Source organism: Garra rufa, chromosome 22 (assembly GCF_049309525.1).
Source record: "Garra rufa chromosome 22, GarRuf1.0, whole genome shotgun sequence".
NCBI classification, from domain to species: Eukaryota; Metazoa; Chordata; class Actinopteri; order Cypriniformes; family Cyprinidae; genus Garra; species Garra rufa.
The window spans coordinates 20,154,385-20,170,874 of NC_133382.1; positions in this window are offsets into that span (position 1 = coordinate 20,154,385).

Below are 16,490 nucleotides of genomic sequence, written 5' to 3' on the forward strand. Positions count from 1 at the left end.
AAATATTTTCTAAATATATAGTGGGTACGGAAAGTATTCAGACCCCCTTAAATGTTTCACTCTGTTATATTGCAGCCATTTGCTGAAATCATTTAAGTTCATTTTTTTCCCTCATTAATGTACACACAGCACCCCATATTGACAGAAAAACACAATTGTTGACATTTTTGCAGATTTATTAAAAAAGAACAACTGAAATATCACGTGGTCCTAAGTATTCAGACCCTTTGCTCAGTATTTAGTAGAAGCACAAGATGCAACAAGTTTTTCACACCTGGATTTGGGGATCCTCTGCCATTCCTCCTTGCAGATCCTCTCCAGTTCTGTCAGGTTGGATGGTAAACGTTGGTGGACAGCCATTTTTAGGTCTCTCCAGAGATGCTCAATTGGGTTTAAGGCAGGGCTCTGGCTGGGCCATTCAAGAACAGTCACAGAGTTGTTGTGAAGCCACTCCTTTGTTTTTTTAGCTGTGTGCTTAGGGTCATTGTCTTGTTCGAAGGTAAACCATCGGCCCAGTCTGAGGTCCTGAGCACTCTGGAGGTTTTCGTCCAGGATATCCCTTTACTTGGCCGCATTCATCTTTCCCTCGATTGCAACCAGTCGTCCTGTCCCTGCAGCTGAAAAACACCCCCACAGCATGATGCTGCCACCACCATGCTTCACTGTTGGGACTGAATTGGACAGGTGATGAGCAGTGCCTGGTTTTCTCCACACATACCGTTTAGAATTAAGGCCAAAAAGTTCTATCTTGGTCTCATCAGACCAGAGAATCTTATTTCTCACCATCTTGGCTTCCGTCGAGTCACTCTGCCATAAAGCCCCGACTGGTGGAGGGCTGCAGTGATGACTTTCTACAACTTTCTCCCATCTCCCGACTGCATCTCTGGAGCTCAGCCACAGTGATCTTTGGGTTCTTCTTTACCTCTCTCACCAAGGCTCTTCTCCCCCGATGGCTCAGTTTGGCCGGACGGCCAGCTCTAGGAAGGGTTCTGGTCATCTTCCATTTAAGGATTATGGAGGCCACTGTGCTCTTAGGAATCTTAAGTGCAGTAGAAATTTTTTTTGTAACCTTGGCCAGATCTGTGCCTTGCCACAATTCTGTCTCTGAGCTCTTCAGGCAGTTCCTCTGACATGCACTGTAAGCTGTAAGGTCTTATATAGACAGGTGTGTGGCTTTCCTAATCAAGTCCAATCAGTATAATCAAACACAGCTGGACTCAAATGAAGGTGTAGAACCATCTCAAGGATGATCAGAGGAAATGGTCAGCACCTGAGTTAAATATATGAGTGTCACAGCAAAGGGTCTGAATACTTAGGACCATGTGATATTTCAGTTTTTCTTTTTTAATAAATCTGCAAGAATGTCAACAATTCTGTGTTCTTCTGTCAATATGGGGTGCTGTGTGTACATTAATGAGGAAAAAAATGAACTTAAATGATTTCAGCAAATGGCTGCAATATAACACTGTTACGGAAGCAGACCAAACAAGAGAGGTAAGTGGTAATAATAACAATGTTTATTTTCAGCAGAGCGTTGTGGATAAGATGACGTGCAGAACCGGGTATGTATAAACAGTCCAGGTATGATATACGATGACTTGAGATGAATACTAATGACAGATCCTTTCCTTTCCAGGAACGACGGGAGGAGGACTCCGACCCACACACACACACACACACCGTTGGTGATAGACAGACAGGCTTATGGCTGACCACCGCTGACTGGAACAGAGAACAGACTTCGTACTGGAACAAAATGAGAAAGCAGGTAAGTTTCAACAGGTAAGTAGCGAGGTAAGTATATCCTTGAAGTTTGTGAACTCGACAGAGAAACACAATGAGTCCGCTTCGTGCAAACGAGCCCGGACACTGAGTGAGGTGTGTGGTGTGCTTATATGTGGTGCTGGTGATGGGTTTCAGGTGCGTCTGATTAGTAATCAGGTGACTGTGATCGTTGAGTGAGTGAGGGAGTAGAACCTGGCCAATCCGTGACATTACCCCCCTCCCCAGGGCCCGCTCCTGAGGGCCGAGGCCTCCGACGTCGTGGTGGTCTACCTCGTCCTCGAGGGGCTGGACATTCAGGATGGTTACGATGGAATTCCTCCATGAGGGCTGGATCTAGAATGTCAACTCTGGGTACCCACGACCTCTCCTCTGGTCCGTAGCCTTCCCAGTCGACGAGATACTCCAGATTACCACCACGACGTCGGGACAGAAGGATTTCTCGGACCGAGTAGATGGATCCCTCTTCCAGGACCAAGGGGGGAGGGGGTTCCTCTTCCTGACCAGGTTCTGTGGAGGGAATCACAGGTGGGTGAAAGGGTTTGAGTAACGAGACGTGAAATGTGGGGTGGATACGGTACTGTGGTGGTAATTGGAGTCTGTAGGTGACGGGGTTGACCTGTTCCACGATGGTGAAGGGGCCAACAAACCTGGGACTCAATTTCTTCGAGGGCAGGCGCAGACGAATGTCTCTTGTGGAGAGCCAGACTTTCTGCCCAGGAGTGTATGTGGGACCAGGAATCCTCTTCTGATCGGCAGTGGATTTGGTTCTGCGCACTGCCCTTTGAAGATGATGGTGAGCCTCGTCCCAGACTCTCTCGCTCTCCCGGAACCAGTAATCCACTGCGGGCACCTGTGATGGTTCGCCATTCCAGGGGAAGAGAGGTGGTTGGAAGCCGAGCACACACTGGAATGGCGTGAGTCCTGTGGTGGGTTGCCGCAGTGAATTTTGGGCGTATTCTGCCCAACCCAGGAACTGGTTCCAGGAGTCCTGGTGACCATGACAGAATGTCCGGAGGAACCGCCCCACCTCCTGGATTTTCCTCTCCGTCTGCCCGTTGGTCTCAGGGTGGTATCCAGAGGAGAGGCTAACGGTCACACCTAGGAGTTTGAGAAAAGACTTCCACACCCGTGAAATAAACTGTGGACCCCTGTCTGAGACGATGTCTTCCGGAATGCCATAGTACCTAAAGACTTTGTTGAAGAGCAGTTCGGCAGACTCTAGGGCTGTGGGAAGACCTTTCAGAGGTATCAGTCGGCAGAATTTTGAAAATCGATCAACTATAACAAAGATGCAGGTGTTACCGTCAGATGAGGGGAGATCTGTCATGAAGTCAACTCCCAGGTGTGACCAGGGGCGGTTCGGCACAGGCAAGGGATGGAGTTTCCCAGCAGGCAGATGACGTGGACTCTTGGACATTGCACACTCCTTACATCCCTGGACATACCTCCTCACATCCCTTGCCATGTGCGGCCACCAGAAGCGGTCCGTCAGCAGCGAGAGAGTGTTGTTGGCCCCTGGATGTCCAGTGCCCAGAGAGGTATGTGTTGAATGGATTAGATCTACCCGCTGGGTCCTAGGGATGAATCTGCGACCAGGTGGACAGCCCGGCGGAGATCTGGGTTCCGGAGTGGCGACAGCTGGCGGGTTGGTCCATTCAATGGGTTGAACGATGATGTTTTCGGGGATTATGGTCGTGGGTGTGTCAGGCAAGTCGTGAGAATCATGGATGCGAGACAGAGCATCAGCTCGGGTATTCTTGGATCCTGGCCGGTAGGTTATGGTGAAGTTGAATCGGGAAAAGAACAGGGACCATCTTGCCTGACGGGGACAGAGCCGTTTGGCGTCTCGGAGGTACTGTAGGTTCTTGTGATCTGTTATCACCTGGAACGTGTGGTTGGATCCCTCTAACCAATGTCGCCACTCCTCCAGAGCGAGCTTGATGGCAAGGAGCTTGCGGTTGCCGATGTCATAGTTCCTCTCCGCAGGGCTGAGCTTCCGGGAATAGTAGGCACAGGGATGAAGCAATGGAGGAGTACCATGATGTTGTGACAGAATACCTCCCACGCCGATAGTAGATGCGTCCACCTCTACCACGAAAGGGAGATCAGGGTCAGGATGGGTTAGAAGAGGTGCCTGTGTAAATGCTTCCTTGAGGTTATGGAAGGCTGCGGCCGAGTCAGGGTTCCAGAGTAGAGTTCGTGGTTTTCCTTTGAGTAGACTGGTAAGTGGAGCAGTGATGATGCTGTAGTTCTTGATAAACCGGCGGTAAAATTGGCGAAACCTAAGAATCGTTGAAGCTCTTTGATAGTGGTGGGTTCTGGCCAGGATACAACTGCAGATACCTTCCTCTCGTCCATACGGACCCCCTTCTGGTCGATGACGTATCCAAGGAAGTGTACTGCTGATAGGTGAAATGAACATTTTTCCGCCTTGAGATACAGGTGATGATCCCGTAATCTTTGAAGGACCTCCGCAACGTGGAGGCGATGTTCGGCCTCACTCCGGGAGTAAAACAGGATATCGTCTATGTAGACGACGACAAAGTGGTGCAGAAACTCCCGGAGTACCTCGTGAATGAAGTTCTGAAATACGGAGGGGGCGTTGACCAAACCATAGGGCATGACCAAGTACTCGTAGTGGCCAGTAGGGGTTACGAAGGCAGTCTTCCACTCGTCCCCCTCACGTATCCTCACGAGGTTGTACGCGCTGCGGAGGTCCAACTTCGTAAACACCCTGGCAGTGCGTAGTTGTTCGAGGGCCGCAGGGACGAGAGGAAGGGGATACCGGAACTTGATGGTGCCTTGATTGAGTATGCGGTAATCGATGCATGGCCGCAGCCCTCCATCCTTCTTTGCCACGAAGAAAAAACTGGATGCTGCGGGTGATGTTGATGGTCGGATGTAACCCTGATCGAGAGCCTCCTGTATGTACTCCTCCATTGCCTTGGTCTCCGGAAGCGACAGCGGGTAGATCTTACCTCTGGGCATTGGAGCATCCGGAACTAGGTCAATGGCGCAGTCCCATGGCCGATGTGGAGGTAGCTGGGAAGCTCTCTTGGGGCAGAAGACGTCTTGGAACGACGAGTAAATGGCAGGAATCTGGACTGACTGCTTCTCAACAGGACTTTCGACGGAGGTGACGTTGACAGGTAGTGTCTTGTGTCTAGGACGTGGAAGATCTGGGAAACATTGGTTGGTACATTCTTTTCCCCATTTTATCACCTCTCCTGTGCCCCAAGAGAGGATGGGATCATGCTTCACCAGCCACGGGCGCCCCAAGATGATGTCCATAGTGGCTCCCTCCAGAACCAGAAACTGAATCTCCTCACGGTGTAAAACTCCGATCTGTAGGATGATGGGTTCACATTTCCGGTGTATACGGGTCCGTGAGCTGATCCGGTTAGTTATAGGTTGAATCTGGTAGATAGTGGTTGAGGCTTGGGTGCGTAGCTGGAGCTGGCGACAGAGGGTGTTCGAGATGAAGTTTCCCGCTGACCCGGAGTCGATGAGGGCTGCGACTGTAACACAGGAAGTGTGGGTGGTTAACTGAACATTGGTAGTCAGAGGATGCATGTTATCCAATTCAGATCGTATTACACTCACCAAAGATCGTATAGGACGTAGAGGACAGTTGAGTCGGACGTGCCCCGCAGCCCCACAGTACATGCAAAGACCCCGGGTCAGCCTTCTCTGTCGCTCAGCTGCAGAGAGTTTTCCTGACTCCAGGATCATTGGTTCTGGTTCTGGAGGGCTGGCGGATGTAACTGTTCGGAGGAGTGCAGTAGTGACGGACTGATCTTGGTAGGATTTTAGACAATCTGAACAACGAAGTGACTGCTGAATGAACTTCTCCAATCCCATGGAATCGTCCAAAGCAGCTAACTGCATCCGGAGATTGGGTTCTAGGCCGAGCCGGTACGTGGTCAGTAACGATCGCTCATTCCATCCGCTGGCAGCGGCCAAAGTGCGGAAACGCAGGGAGTAATCTTGTGTCGTCATACTTCCCTGCTTTAGATGATACAATTGCTCTCCTGCGGATACTTCTGCATCAGAACGTCCGAAAACCTCTTTAAAATGAGCGACGAAAGCCTGGATCGAATGGGTTGCCGGCCCGGCCTGTTGATATAACGTGTCCGCCCATTTGAGAGCTGGTCCGGTAAGCAGAGATGTGATGAAGGCTATTTTCGAAGAATCTGTGGGATAGAGAGCAGGTTGCATTGTGAATATTAATGAACATTGTAACAGGAATCCGCTGCACTCCTCCGCCCCGCCAGAGTAGGGCGCTGGTCGGGCCATGGGACTGGAAGGAACGTTGACGGGAGCCGAAGAAGTGCTGGGTGCCGGTGGTGCGGTGGGATGAACTGAAGTTGGAGTGGTGGCATGACTAGCCAACAAAACCTTCCTGAGTGAGTCCACCAGCTCTTGAAATGGGTCCCGATTGCTCATGCTGATACTGTGTTGGTCCGGGCTAACTGTTACGGAAGCAGACCAAACAAGAGAGGTAAGTGGTAATAATAACAATGTTTATTTTCAGCAGAGCGTTGTGGATAAGATGACGTGCAGAACCGGGTATGTATAAACAGTCCAGGTATGATATACGATGACTTGAGATGAATACTAATGACAGATCCTTTCCTTTCCAGGAACGACGGGAGGAGGACTCCGACCCACACACACACACACACCGTTGGTGATAGACAGACAGGCTTATGGCTGACCACCGCTGACTGGAACAGAGAACAGACTTCGTACTGGAACAAAATGAGAAAGCAGGTAAGTTTCAACAGGTAAGTAGCGAGGTAAGTATATCCTTGAAGTTTGTGAACTCGACAGAGAAACACAATGAGTCCGCTTCGTGCAAACGAGCCCGGACACTGAGTGAGGTGTGTGGTGTGCTTATATGTGGTGCTGGTGATGGGTTTCAGGTGCGTCTGATTAGTAATCAGGTGACTGTGATCGTTGAGTGAGTGAGGGAGTAGAACCTGGCCAATCCGTGACAAACACAAAGTGAAACATTTAAGGGGGTCTGAATACTTTCCGTACACACTATATATATATATGCATACACAAACAATTTTTATTTTTAAATGCGAGTAATCATTGCCCGGCACTACTTTCTGTCTTTTGACAAAATGTCACAGAATGTTTTTGATGTTGTCGATTGTCCAGTGATCTTAATTTTTTTTTTATGTTCCACAAAACAAAGTCATAAAGGTTTGGAATGACACAAGGGTGAGTGACTGCAACAGAATTTTCAATTTTGACTGAGCTGTCCATTCAGTGTCTAAAAAAATTGCAGTTCACATTTTGTTGTGAATGTACTGCTATCCATGTTTGACCTCTTTGAAATATAGAAACCGGCAAGAAATTTACATATCCAATGGTCATGTGTTCCTAAGAGTTCACAGCCTCATGAAAGCATGGCACGTAGCATACTGTTGTATTTCCTCAACTCTGCTGCTTTAGAAGAGAAGTGAAATCAACAGTGCAGAAACATCATTAATTCATCTTCTGAGAAATATGAAAAACATAAGGTCTGCAATGTCAAGTGCTTTGAAAGCTGTGAACTCGCATAAGGTTCTTGCGTGTCTCTGGTTAGGGTAATGTAGGGAGTGTGCAGAGAAAATCTGATGAAACTGGTAGTAAAATGCTAAAATATCAGTCCAATTTAGATACTTCAATTTTAGATTGCACAATATTCTATTTAATATTCACTTACTACTTATTTATTTTAGCGTTCAGAAACTATCCATTGTATGCAATTAAATTTGCACAAGAATGAGGCAAAATGAAGTTGTCAAATCCTTTTTTGAAGTTATCAAAGCAAATGCATTACTGACCTGAATCACGATTTCACTGGAGATATCTCAAGTGCAATTACCACACAAGTCCCATCTGGACAGTTTTTCTGTAACTTTTTATTCAAGTAGATTATTCCCCATGGTCTTCAGAGCTGATGAGGGAGTTTGCTCATGGCAGACAGGCAGTGTTTCCTGAATTTTTGCTCTCGCTGAGCAAAAGCTTTTTTCTTTTTTTAATTGAGTGGACCCTTAAGCTTATGTACCAGCGACCTGTGCTGAAAATTATATGAAAAAAAAAAAAGAATTTTTATGCTGATTAGGTTGCAACTTTCGGACTGTGCTATTTATCACTTGTAACACTTAACAATAAGGTTCAGTTAATTAACATTAGGTATGATGGAATATGAATATTTGTGCACATTTATTAATCTAGGATAATGTTAATTTATATATATACTTTGTTGTTCTTTGTTATTTCATATCCATTTTTATGCAAGACAATTTCCGCTATTGAATAAAAAATAAAAAAGGTAATTGCTATTTTTTTTTAAATCTCACAATTCGGACTTTTTTTTCACAATTGCGAGTTTACATCTTGCAATTCTGACGTTTTTTTTCCTAAAAATTACATGATATAAACTTAAATGCGAGTTCTAAAGTCAGAATTGAAAAAGACAAAACTCACAATTCTGACTTTTTCTCAGAATTGCATGATACAAACTCACAATTCTGACTTTTTTTCTCAGAATAGTGAGATATAAACTCCCAATTGTGAGAAATAAAGTCAGAAATGCCAGATATTAACTCGTAATTGTGATAAAAATTCTCATAAACTTGCATAAACTCGCAATTCTCGCAATTGCGAGTTTATGTCCCGCTATTCTGACTTTGTAACTTGCAATTGTGATTTTATTTGTCAATTCTGACTTTTGCAAGTTATGCAGTCCAATTCTAAGGAAAAAAAATGACTTCTCAGAATTGCGAGTATCTCACAATTTTGAAGAAATAATACGCAATTGTTATAAAGTCAGAATCGCAACATATAAACTCAATTCTAAGAAAAAGTCAATTGCAAGATATGAACTTACAATTCTGACTTTTTCTCAAAATTGCAAGTTCATATCTTGCAAGTGTCAAAAAGACAGAATTGTGAGATAAGTTACATTTACCTTTTTTTTTGGTGGCGGTAGTAGGATTTCATACATTCTTAATGCATTATCTAAAGATATTTGTAAAAAAAACCTAGAGTAACCCTAGAGTAATAAATGCTGTAAAAGTATTAATTTACAATGCAGTAACTAATATTAACGAAGTACCCTTATTGTGAAGTATTATCATCATATTTTTACCTATTACAATTACTGTTATGCCTGGGTTGAATGATATATTTGCTGCATTACACATAAAATTTAATTGATTCTTATAGTATTTATTTTTATGCTTTCTTATAGTATTTGTGACTCCTTAAGATATTGGGTTAATACTGGATTAATCAACAGTTTAGTTGACCATTTGGTTCCCTTAAGCACATATAATTAGGCTTCTTCAATTTTTTGATTACCAAACAGATTACTCTGAAAACTGTTTATGTAACAGTTGATCTCCACATCTAGAAACAGAGTGTTGTATCTAGCAGTGACTAGATTAACATTAATTACAACTAAGCAGGAGGAAATGATAGCCCTGCTGAGGAGACACAATAATAGAGTGTGGTGTCAGTGATTTTCTCCCATGCTTGTTTATGCTTTATTTGTCCCTAGTTGTTTTTGCTTAATAATATTGGATGACAAGATGTACATTCAGAGTGCCAAGGCCAATAAGAAAAACAAAGAAAAACAGCTTCTGTCTAATTGACTCAGGGCCTATTCATTAGACCATTTCAATCCCACAACAAATTGCTTGGGGGATTCTTGAAATCCCTGAACAATCTCAAACACTGACTTAAAGAAGGAAAAAAAAAAGTACATGAAACATCACAAGGAACAAATATGGTGTATGCAGAATATCTGGCACATAAAGGGCCCAAAACCAAAAGGGAGCTCACCCAAGAGACAATCAATCAGAAAAATAGAAGATAGAAGTGAAAAAAGTAAATTAAAAGCAAAGAAGTAGGGCACATGATGCTCAATTTAACAATTCACTCACATTATATTCACTATAATGGACTTTTAAAACAATTTATTAGGTTTAAATTTACCTTGGAGCATATATGCATACCTTTACTGATGCTCAACATGTTAATTTGGGAATTAGGGGTAACAGTTGAATAGTTCACTTCCATAATAAAAATTTACAGATAATGTACTCACTATCTTGTCATCCAAGATGTTCATGTTTGTCTTTCTTCAGTTGTAAAGAAATTGTTTTTTGAGGAAAACATTGCATTTTTCTCCATATAATGGACTTCTATGGTGCCCCTGAATTTGAACTTCCAAAATGTATTTTAAATGCAGCTTCAAAGGGCTCTAAATAATCCCAGCCAAGGAAGAAAGGTCTTATTTAGTGAAGCGATTGTTTATTTTCTAAAATAATGTATAATTTATATACTATGAGATCTTGCAATTCTGACGTTTTTCCTAAAAATTGCATGATATAAACTTAAATGCGAGTTCTAAAGTCAGAATTGAAGTATACAAAACTCACAAATCTGACTTTTTCTCAGAATTGCATGATATAAACTCAAATGCAAGTTCTAAAGTCAGAATTGAAAGATACAAACTTGCAATTCTGACTTTTTTTCTCAGAATAGTGAGATATAAACTCGTAATTGTGAGAAAATAAAGTCAGAAACACCAGATATTAACTCGTAATTGTGACTTTTCCTTAGAATAGCGGGACTTGTAATTGCAAAAAAATAAAGTCAGAAATTCTAGATAAAAACTCGTAATTGTGACTTTTTCTCGCAATTGCGAGTTTATATCCTGCTAATCTGACTTTGTAATTTTATTTCTTAAAATTGAGAATTTTTTTTTTTGCAATTTTGACACATTTTCTCTGAACTATCATATAAACAATTGCAAGTTATGCAGTCCAATTGTGAGGGAAAAAAATTACTTGTTTTTTGAAAACATTGCATTTTTCTCCATATAGTGGACTTCTATGGTGCCCCTGAGTTTGAACTTCCAAAATGCAGTTTAAATGCAGCTTCAAAGGGCTCTAAATGATCCCAACCGAGGAAGAAAGGTCGTATTTAGTGAAGCGATTGTTTATTTTCTAAAATAATGTATAATTTATATACTTTTTAACCTTAAATGCTCTGAACTCTGTGTATTCTGGTTTGTGACAGTTAGGGTATGTCGAAAAACTCCCATTTAATTTTCTCTTCCAACTTTGAAATTGTCCCACATCACTGTTTTACCTTTTTAAACAGTGGGTCAGAGAAAATAAGATGGGATTTTTTTCAACATACCCTAACTATCTTGATCCAGAATACACAGAGTGCACATAGAGCTAGACAAGACAAGCATTTGAGGTTAAAAAGTATATAGATTTGTAATTTTTTTGTAGAAAAAATTTTCGCTAGGTAAGACCCTTCTTCCTCGGCTGTAATCGTTTAAAGTCCTTTAAAGCTCTATTTAAACAACATTTTGGAAGTTCAAACTTGGGGGCACCATAGAAGTCTGTTATATTTTTTTTTTTCCACAAAAAACATAATTTCTTTACAACTGAAGAAGGAAAGACATGAACATCTTGGATGAAAAGTGGTTGAGTACATTATTTGTAGAATTTTGTTCTGGAAGAGAACTACTCCTTTACAAATCACCCTCATGTCGTTCCAAACCTGTAAGAGCTTTGTTCATCTTCAGAACACAAATTAAGATATTTTTGATGAAATCTGAGAGCTTTCTAACTCTCCATAGACAGCAAGGGTGCTTCCACGTTCAAGGAATAATCAAGGTAGTAAGGTCATTGTTAAAATAGTCCATGTTGGCCTTGAACATGGTAGTTGTGTTGCTGTCTACGTATGGTCAGAAAGCTCTCAGATTTCCTCTAAAATATTTGAATTTGTGTTCTGAAGATGAACAAAGTTCTTACAGGTTTAGAACGACTTGAGGGTGATTTGTAAAAACCCACCAGGTTTGATAAATAAATGGTTTGTGACTGCAAGGACTTCATATGCTACAAAGATGCAGCATGATCAGTTTTTTTAAACTGACACATTTTGCATGTTGTACATAATGCAAAAAAGACTTGATGTTGCCATTTGTAAATATAATATTTATTTATTTTTTGTTCATTGGTATAATTGGCGGTGTGCTGTAGAGCAGAAGACTACAGGCAATGAAAATAGATCCAGAAATGAAACTTGAGAGGAAATGAGCCAGAGATGACTTCTTCAAATGTGATGCAATTAACTTCCTCAAAGCGGGCAAAATGTCTGTAAATGAATTCTGTTATGCATTTCAGAGGACTAATCATTTCCTTTTTTTTTCAGCTTTGTGTGTAATCACCCTCATTAGTTTTCACAACAGTGAAGGAGATGTTTAAATTTCTGACATGTAATCTGTTGCTGTGGAGACAATTGAGAGTGAGTTTACATCTCTCACAGGAACCTGCAGATGTGTTATTATTTGCTATTATGTACAGGAACACTCCATCCACTTGATGGGCTTTATCTATCTCAACTACACAAACATTTTATGATTGAACAAGCGAATATCCTTTGGGCACAAATCATGTTGTTAAATGCATTCAAAACATTCGCAGAACTCTGGAGAATAGCTCAATTATTTCAGGTTGTTTTCAAAGCTACAGCCGGATTCATTTTCCCAGTCCAATCAGTTTTGATCAAATAAAACAGAGACATGGAAAAATAGGTATGTTGATCAGAGCGTCATTATTCTCTGCTCAAAGAGAGAAGAGATCATCAATACAACAGTGTCATTCCACTCATCTGTCCTATTTTCTCCAGTTTACCGGTGTGTATCAGTCGTTCACGGACCATTTCTACAATAATCCAGTCAGAATCGCTCAAAGTTGCATGTATTCGGCTTTTTCTGCTTTTTATTTTCCCCATGGTGCTGAACACCTTTTATGAACTAGGCCGTGTTGGCGAGGCAGGGATGTGAATGATAAATGGCTAAAGGTGGAGTGAGGGGGCGGGACTGTTGTAGCAGCAGAACACAGTGCTTTAAGGAGCTCATTTGTCATCTAGAACCCAGTGTGCTGCGCGAGGTGAAAAGGTCCCCAAGTCTCTTAAACGAGCTCTGAACTTTCCCGTTGTCCACCGGCTATACTACGTAGCAATCACCTCTACGTCCTGCCTTCCTGAGTTCCCCTTGAGCTGTGTCAGCTGAGAAAGGAAAGATTAAATGGCATATCTAAAGCACGCAGGTAGATGACCTCTTGTGTCCTGCGTTCCTATCCTGGCTGGATTTTGCCTCAAGGCTTTTCTTATTGTTTCTAAGAGTTGGTCTCAATGAATATATACACTGTGTTTTATTTTCAGAGAAATTGCAAACGTAATTATTTTTAGATTTAGCGTACTATCTATTTGTCTGTCTGCCTGTCTGTCTGAATTTATGCTGATTTGCTTCTCAAGAAACATTTCTTACATTGAAAACATGTTTTCACTGTGCAATACCATTCAAAAGTTTGGGCTAAGTAAAAAAAAACAAAAAAACTTTTGTTCAGTAAGGAAGCATTAAATTGATCAAAAGTGACAGTAAAAATATTTTGAATGTTTCAAAAGATTTCCGTTTCAAATGCTGTTCTTGAACTTTGTTCTTCAATGAATCCTAAAAAAACCCTGTATCACTTCCCACAAAAATATTAAGCAGCACAACTGTTTTTAACATTGCTCAAGAAAAATTTCTTATCACCAAATCAGCATATTAGAATTTATAGAATGCTTTTTTGCAAGATATAAACTCGCAATTCTGACTTAAAAATCAGAATTTCATGATATGCGTTAGTTATAAAGACAGAGTTGTGAGATAAAAACTATTCTCGCAATTGCTAGTTTGTATCTCACAATTCAGAATTTTTTGTCTCGTAATTCTGATTTTATCTTGCAAATGCAAGTATATCTCACAATTTCAGACTTTCTTTTTTTTGCGAATGTGGGTTTATATCACAATTCTGACTTTTTTTTTTCTCGTAATTTTGACTTGTCTCACAAATGTGAGTTTATATCATAATTCTGACTTTTTTTTTTTTTTACAATTTGCAAATGCGAGTTTATATCACAATTCTTTTTTCTTACAGTTCTGACTTTTTTCTTGCAAATGCGAGTGTATATCTCACAATTCTTTTTTCTCACAATTCTTTTTTTTGCAAATGCAAGTTTATATCTCACAATTCTGGTTTTTCTCACAATTCTGGCAGGTGCATCTCACAATTCATTGACTCTTTTCTTGTAATTCTGACTTTGGTAACACTTCAGTCGTTTATAAGTGGTTAGTTAATGATAAAATAATGATTTGCAAAACATTCATAAATGTTTAATAAGTGATTGTCATGATCTGGGCTGTGGGGTTTCCCGCAGCCACCTGAGAGCGCTGTTTCCCTTTCCTTGCACTGCACTTCCCTGATCGTTCACTCCTGTCTTGTCATTAGCACTCATCATCCCACACCTGTTCACAATTACTCAGAGTATAAGAACTCTCATTTCCCACTCATCATCGTGTCTGCATTGTATTCGTATGTGTGTCTCTGTGTGCCGGATCCCTGCTCTTGATCGTGTTCCCTGTTTTGTGTGCTTGCCTAGTTCTAGTTGTGTTGTGCCGTGTTGGCCTTTTGTTTGTTTGTTTATTTGTTTATTGTTATTAAATATATACTTGCCCTGCATTTGGACCCAGACCCCTCTCTCCACGTGACAGAATGCAGACACCAGAAATGGGTCCAGCGGGGAAGAATTTTTTTCAGGGAGGCTATCTCCGTTCCTGACGCGGCGGCGACCGCTATCTCCATTCCTGGCGCGGCGGCGACCGCCATCTCCGTTCCTGACGCGGCAGTGACCGCCATCTCTGTTCCCGATGCGGCAGCGACCGCTATCTCTGTTCCTGACGCGGCGGTGACCGCTATCTCTGTTCCCGAAGCGGCGGCGACCGCTGGCTCGGGTGCTGATGATGCGGCGACCGCTATCTCCGTTCCTGATGCGGTGGCGACTGCTATCTCCGTTCCTGATGCGGTGGCGACTGCTATCTCCGTTCCTGATGCGGTGGCGACTGCTATCTCTGTTCCTGACGCGGCAGTGACCGCTATCTCCGTTCCCGAGGCGGCGGCGATCGCTATCTCCGTTCCTGACGCGGCGGCGACCGCTATGTCCGTTCCTGACGCTGTGGTGACCGCTATCTCTGTTCCTGATGCGGCAGCGTCCGCTGGCGTTCCTCTGGCGGCGATGCCGGTTCACGTTCCTCTGGTGGCGAGGCCAGCTCACGTTCCTCAGGCGGCGGCGTCCGCTGACGTTCCACTGGCGGCGGTGCCGGTTCACGTTCCTCTGGCGGCGATGTCCGCTCGCGTTGCTCCGCTGCACGGGCCTGGCTCGCCATCCCTCCCTCTGATTCGCCTTCCTCCGTTCCTCCTCCCTCCAGATTGTTGTTGGAAACGTCTGGAAGCCGTTCCCTTGAGGGGGGGTACTGTCATGATCTGGGCTGTGGGGTTTCCCGCAGCCACCTGAGAGCGCTGTTTCCCTTTCCTTGCACTGCACTTCCCTGATCGTTCACTCCTGTCTTGTCATTAGCACTCATCATCCCACACCTGTTCACAATTACTCAGACTATAAGAACTCTCCTTTCCCACTCATCATCGTGTCTGCATTGTATTTGTATGTGTGTCTCTGTGTGCCGGATCCCTGCTCTTGATCGTGTTCCCTGTTTTGTGTGCTTGCCTAGTTCTAGTTGTGTTGTGCCGTGTTGGCCTTTTGTTTGTTTGTTTATTTGTTTATTGTTATTAAATATATACTTACCCTGCATTTGGACCCAGACCCCTCTCTCCACGTGACAGTGATATGCTAGCAATTTGTGTATGTTTTGTTAATTCATTTACAAGTAATTTACAAGTAATTAGTTAATGATGAACTAATCATTTACAAAACATGACTGCATTCATAAATGATTAATAAGTGATATGTTAGTATTTTTGTTTTGTAGATTAAGTTATAAATCATTTACAAGTGATTAAATAATGATAAACTAATAATTTACAAAACATGATTATACATTCAGAAATGATTTTTAAGTAATATGCTAACAATTACAAATCTGTCGTAAGTTATCTTAAAAAAATAGCATATCATAAAAATTAAACAGATCCTTAGTAAGTGGTTAATACGTTACTAGTTAATAGTATTTGTCACTAAAAAAATATAATATAAATCATTTAAATGTTTATCCTTCACTGTATATCGCATCATGAATAAATCATTTACAAATCTTTCTGCATCCCCTAATCTAAAGTGTAAACAATTAATCAGTTGTAAATGTTTTACTCATTATTTAAAGGTCTTTCACTCAGTGTGTAAACCCACCTGATACCCACACAACCTGGAACCAGCAGGTTTGTAAAACTTTTACAACTGATGAGTAGTTTACACTTTAGATTAGGGGATGCAAAAAGGGTTGTAAATGCCTTATATACACCAGATCTTGTAACATGTAAGAAAGATCTACAAATGATGTGTAACACATTTACAAATGATGAATTGTTTACACTTTAGATTAGGGGATGCAGAAAGATTTGTAAATGATTTATTTATGCATTTACACAACAGCTTTTGAATACTTTGAAGTGTGTACTGCAATGTAAGGGCTGATTGGTGAGGCTGAAGATGTTTTCTTTGGCAAACATGAGCTGCGCCCCAAATGACGCACTATACACTCTGCACTTATTCACTATGTACTTACGTACTATGCACCATGTAGTGTATGAATTATATAAGGTTATTTTGTGTTTTATAACGCC